This window comes from Fukomys damarensis, unplaced genomic scaffold (assembly GCF_012274545.1).
Source record: "Fukomys damarensis isolate Sample0158 unplaced genomic scaffold, DMR_v1.0_HiC HiC_scaffold_22, whole genome shotgun sequence".
Taxonomy (NCBI): Eukaryota; Metazoa; Chordata; class Mammalia; order Rodentia; family Bathyergidae; genus Fukomys; species Fukomys damarensis.
In genome coordinates, this window is record NW_022900934.1 from 27459382 (window position 1) to 27464530 (window position 5149).

Here is a 5149-nt window from a genome sequence, read left to right on the forward strand (position 1 = left end):
GCGAAACCCGCGGTGCTGGCCGCGCTCGCCGCCGTCGCAGTCGGAGTCCCGGGGTCGGAGGGAGAACAGTGCCGGCGGTGCGGACCGCGCAGGCACTTCCAAATGGCCCTGCGAGCCAGGCAGGGTCACCAGCCCCATTTTGCAGACGAGGAAACCGAGGCACAGAGAAGTTTAGGCGACTTGGTCAGTATCATGGATCTAGGAAGTGGCTGAGCCTGGACTCCAATCCATTCTGGCTCCGGAATCTTTCTAGCCCCCCCACCCCCATTCAGCAGCCAGTACCTGTGTCATATCGAGCTGACAATGTGTGGGGACTGCTCTAACTCCCACGCTGTCCCATGGGGGCGTCGCAGCACCACTGGGAAGCAGGTTTGGTTCCGAACCACGTGGCCAAGGCAGGTCGGCTGAAGGTGAAGTTCAGGCTTTCTCAGTGCGGAGCTCCGGAGCTCCGGGCCACTTAGCCCCCACAGCTAGGCAGGAAGGGGACAGTTTGGAGTCTGGTTCAGCCTGGGATGCCAGAGGAGGCTGGGTGAGGTAAGTTCAAGGCCAGGGGCTCACTCTGCCACCCATCTGTGAGATGAGGTGACTGACCGTGCCTCAGAGTGTTTTTGTGAACAGAGGGACACATAAACCTCCGACCTGCAGATTTCCCATCTTGCTGTTGAGGGCTAAACGATAGGATTCAGATGCCACTGGGAATTTGACCTTGACCTTTCTCTTTCTGCAGTTCCCAGGCATAATCCCTATGAGCACCTAAATTATACTTTGTTCCAGGAAGAGGGCTGACCCCACACCTCGGTCCTGGGATTGCTGAGAGAATTTTATCAAGAGGGAAGCTGTCCCTTCCGGAGTCACTTAGTGGATACAAGATGGGACCACAGTTCTGGAGTGGGAAAATGAACTGTGACCTCTGTCATCAAGCCATGGCCAGTGAGGCCATGCCCCTAGTGTCACACTCTGTGTTCTCTATGGTACCTATGGCCCAACTCACACTGATGATTGGAGGAAGGTATATCTAAGATTAGTAAAGAGGCAGCAGAACAAATGCTACCCAGGTTCTGTCTGTCTTTTGCTGCTGTCATCGTTGGGCTTGCTCCTCATGGTGCCAGTGTGGCTGCTATAGCCTAAAGCATCACATCACTATGTAACTACATTCAGAAGAAATTAGGACATCCATTTGTGCTTTTTTTAATAGTGGAGAAATCTTTTCTTGGTTGTCCCCCAACCCTTGCCCTGCTAGGAACAAGAATTAGATCATATCCACACCTAAACCAGTCCTGGCAAGAATAGAATTACCATGGTCAGCTTAGCTTGATTGGTGCTCAACCTTTGGACTAAGGAGGGTTTTCCTCCCAGAAGTACATGGGCCCAAGCTCTGAACAGGACTGAGGAGGTTGCAGCAACCTAGCTCTCTTGTGAAAGCCACCCCCTCCCACTCAGGACTGTGTGGCTGCTGGGTCGCCCTATCCCTGACCAGGCCTGCCTAATCAGCAGTCCCATTGTATCAGTCCATCTGTTTCCAAAGCAGTGAGACCCAGACTTAAGCCTCTGGTTGGGAGGAGGTGAGCTGCCTCCTTTGAACCTCTTGCCTTCATATACCTGGAGCCAGGATCTCCCGGACAGTGCTTTCATTTTAGCTTGGATTCGTTGAAGCCAACCCTGAGGCAGGAAATTGGTACAGGCAGGTTTGGACATTTTCGTTATTAACTGCTGCAGATGAAATCACTCCAGAATGAGTGGCATCAAAGCCATTTTACTATGCTCAAGGGCTGTGTGGGTCAGCGAACCACTGTGCATCCCCATTTGTCCCTCTAAGGGACAGGGCCTGGGTGTTTATTCACTGATTCCTGCTTCTCACTGGTAGAGAGGACCTGAGAATGAGTTTCTGACATTTCTGGGTGGCCCTGCACTTGAACTGAGCACATATCTGTGGACCTAGAGGCTCAAAACCTGTCTGCTCATAGTCACCAGGGGATGACCAGGGGCATTAGAGCAAGATACCAATGCATTCCTTTTCTGTCTAGACCAGTGAGGTCCACATTTGTTATGTGCACCCAAAGGCTTGGCTTCTGCTGTCCCGTCTGCTCCTGGGGCCCTGTTCCTCACTCAGCAGCTTGGCCTACATGTGGTATACACCTGTTCTGTTCATTTTTAACAGAGAATCTGTACACAAGGAATTCAGGCTGCAGGTGACTGGCTTGAGTGTTGGGGAAGACAAAAAGATTTTGGTGACCCGCAAAGTAACATCCAGTCGTACATTGCCCTCCCCTCGGCTGGGCACGTCTGTTTCTATAGCTGTATCTCTCAGTCCTCCTGTCACTGGGAAGCTGGATTATGAACGCAGTGAGTTACTTCTTGGTCCTTTTTTTTTTTTTTTTTTTTTGTGCCCTTGATGAAAAAATTCAGTCAAGGCACACATTATGCAGAACTATAGGAAGGGTTTATTTTGAAGTAGATATAGAGAGTTATGCCTTCAGGTGAGAAGGTGGGTGGTGCCATGAAGGCATCTGCACTAAGTATGAATTTGGACACCTTTTTAAGTATACAAAAGTTACTCTTCAGGGCTGGGGAACTGGGGTGCCTGTGATGCTTATCAACATTCCACTTCGAGGTTACTTAGGAATTGCAGAACGTCTTCCTGTCCTTATTAGATGGTCAGTGTTTCCTTGGGGGCTTTCATCATGTGAGAAACTTACAGAAGATAAATTCTTAATCTAAACCAGGTCCCCGACCAAGCCAAGATGATCATTAAAAGAGCATTTCCGTCCCTGATTTCATCGGGCTGTAGGCCATGGCAGCCGGGATTGCTGTGTGCCTCATTCTGGAGCTGGATGGCCAGGTGGCCTGGAATGTGCACAGTGTGTGATCTTAAGATGTCTTTGTGCTCTGAGGGATCGCTTGGGGCCTGAGACCTAAGAAATGATTATCAATGTATTATACACTGACAGCTTTGTTTCTTTACTTAACTTATTTTGAACCTACCCCTTTTTCCCTCAGGACCACTAATGTCAAACAACCTGCCTGATGGCCTCTGTCTTCCTGTGCTTGTCTCCATTTCTTCTCACTCCCCTCTATGGATCCCTACACTCCTGTTTTTAATTCACTCAGAAAGTTTGTCTCTGTCTTTTGCATCTTCACTGCCTGCTAAGCTATCATCTCCTTGGGTCTTGAGGCAGTTTTGCTCTTCCCCTGTTGCTTAAAGGCACAAGATTACTGCCAATGCCGCCTGGGACAGCCTCCTTCTTTGCTCACATCCGGGAAGAGAGAGAGAAAATCTGTACCTTGCAATGGCAGCATTAAATTCTTTCTCCACTCAGTCTTATTGGGCTGGCTTGAGAGTCATGTTGAGATGCAGGATGACTGACCTTCTCCAGGGACATGCTCAGCTGTGTAAGTGTGGATGCTGGAGCTGTCGCTCACTGTGATAACTCTGGCATAGAGGGGACCGACCTACTACCTGCCAGAGGTCTGCTTCCTCCAAGCCACCTGGATCTGGGTTAAGTGATGACAGACACCTGAGCAACTGTGTGGTTTGCTGATGAGGGCAGGAAGCAACAGAGGCTTGGCTGTTGGTGTCCCTCCTCTGCCCTTTGGGTTTCTGCCACAGTTGTGCTGGAAAGCTTGTGTGAGTTCAGATTCCCCAGCTCAGCCAGCTCCCAGCTGAGCTTCCTGTGTCTCTTGTCACAAGTTCCTGTGGGAGTCCTCTGCCCATACTCAGGCTCAGGCCAGAGGTTCCGGCATATTCACCTCGGTCACAGGAACTGGTCACCACATCCCTATCTTCTGTCAGAAGAGGACAATTTGGAGGGCTGTGCTCGACCATTTAGAGTGTTCTGGGGCCTTCTCAGAGACTGCAGTAGCCAGCACATTGCCATAGCAGTGGCTGCTCTAATGAACTGTTGTCTCATTCTTCGGGGACCCTCACCTGTGCTTCCTGAGGTCACACCCTTCCAAACAACCTACACCCAAGTCTCAGACTGCTCAGACAAAGGAAAATGGGAGCCTGGGGCACCTCTTGTTATGGTTTGGATCTAAAATGTCCACGGAAAGTCTCATGCACTCATAGACGGGGCTTTCAGAAGATCATGAGCGATCAGTTGAGGGCGCTGATCTCACCAGTGCATCAGCCATTGATGGGTTTATGGCTGAATGGGCAGTTAGGAGGGGGCCCCACTGGAGGAAATGGATCACGGGAACCTTTTGGGGGTGTCCTGTACTTGGCTCCTTCCTCTCTGGCTGGTTTGTTGTCACCTTCTCTGCGTCTGCCTGCCTTGGTTGAGTAGCTTTCTCCACCATGCAGAGATAATCACGATATCATAATACAGCTATACTCATGCCCCTCATCTGTGTTTAAATTACATACATGTGAGGTGTGTGATCTTGGGACAGCCACCTGTTTGGGGCTCAGTTTCCCATTTTAGTATATGTGCCACCAAAGTGAGCACTTGGGGCTCAGTTTCCTAATCTGCAGAATGGCCAGAACAGTGCCACTTGGTTTGCAGAACTGTCGGGATAATGGAAAGAGATGATGTTACAAGGTAAAGTAAGTAAAGTCTTAGGGCAGGGCAACACCTTGTAAGTACTCTATAAATATTTGCTGCTTGATAACATTTTAAGTTAATAACAGAACCCCCACACTTGTACTTCTGGACTAGTCTCGATTAGCTCAGCCTCCTCTTTGCTGGTGCCAGAAAGCCCAAGTGAATCAGCTTAATGAAAACGGGGGTGCTCAGCTACTTCCCTAAATTGTAAGCTTCAAGGAAAGGTGGATTTAGAGATTTTTTTTTTTCCTGTGGCCTTCAATCAGTAGAGAGATTATATCTGTATGACAGGAACGTGGCTGTCAGCAGGGATGATGTTTGGCTTCCTGGAAAAGAGACAGGACAGGGGAAGCCTGGTGCACCCTCCAGTGCATCTGTGGTCACTAGGGCCACTGGCCTTTTCTGTCTTTTTTCTTCATCATTTAGAGCAAGGTTTTTATTCTCTAGGTCACCTCCTGGCTCAAGACTGCTGCTGAAGTGCCAGCCCTCTTCTCATGTCCAAGCCTAGAAGGAGGCAGAAACATGGAAAGGTAAAAGGAGAGGACCTTTCTCTCTCTCTCTCTCTCTCTCTCTCTCTCTCTCTCTCTCTCTCTCTCGCCCCCTCCCCT

At 49.8% G+C, this 5149-nt stretch overlaps 1 long non-coding RNA gene across 2 annotated transcripts in view; it reads left to right on the forward strand.

Annotated features, from left to right (window-relative positions):
* Window positions 1-24: 24 nt before the first annotated feature.
* LOC104860340 overlaps window positions 25-5149 on the forward strand; it is a 9213-nt gene continuing 4088 nt past the window's right edge. Inside the window, exons 1-2 of one of the 2 annotated variants that reach the window (XR_779663.3) lie at window positions 25-183; window positions 4989-5071. This is a non-coding gene — a long non-coding RNA (uncharacterized LOC104860340). Of the gene's footprint in view, window positions 184-2113; window positions 2344-4988; window positions 5072-5149 lie in introns of those variants that run through there. The other variant, XR_779662.2, reaches the window with a different exon arrangement.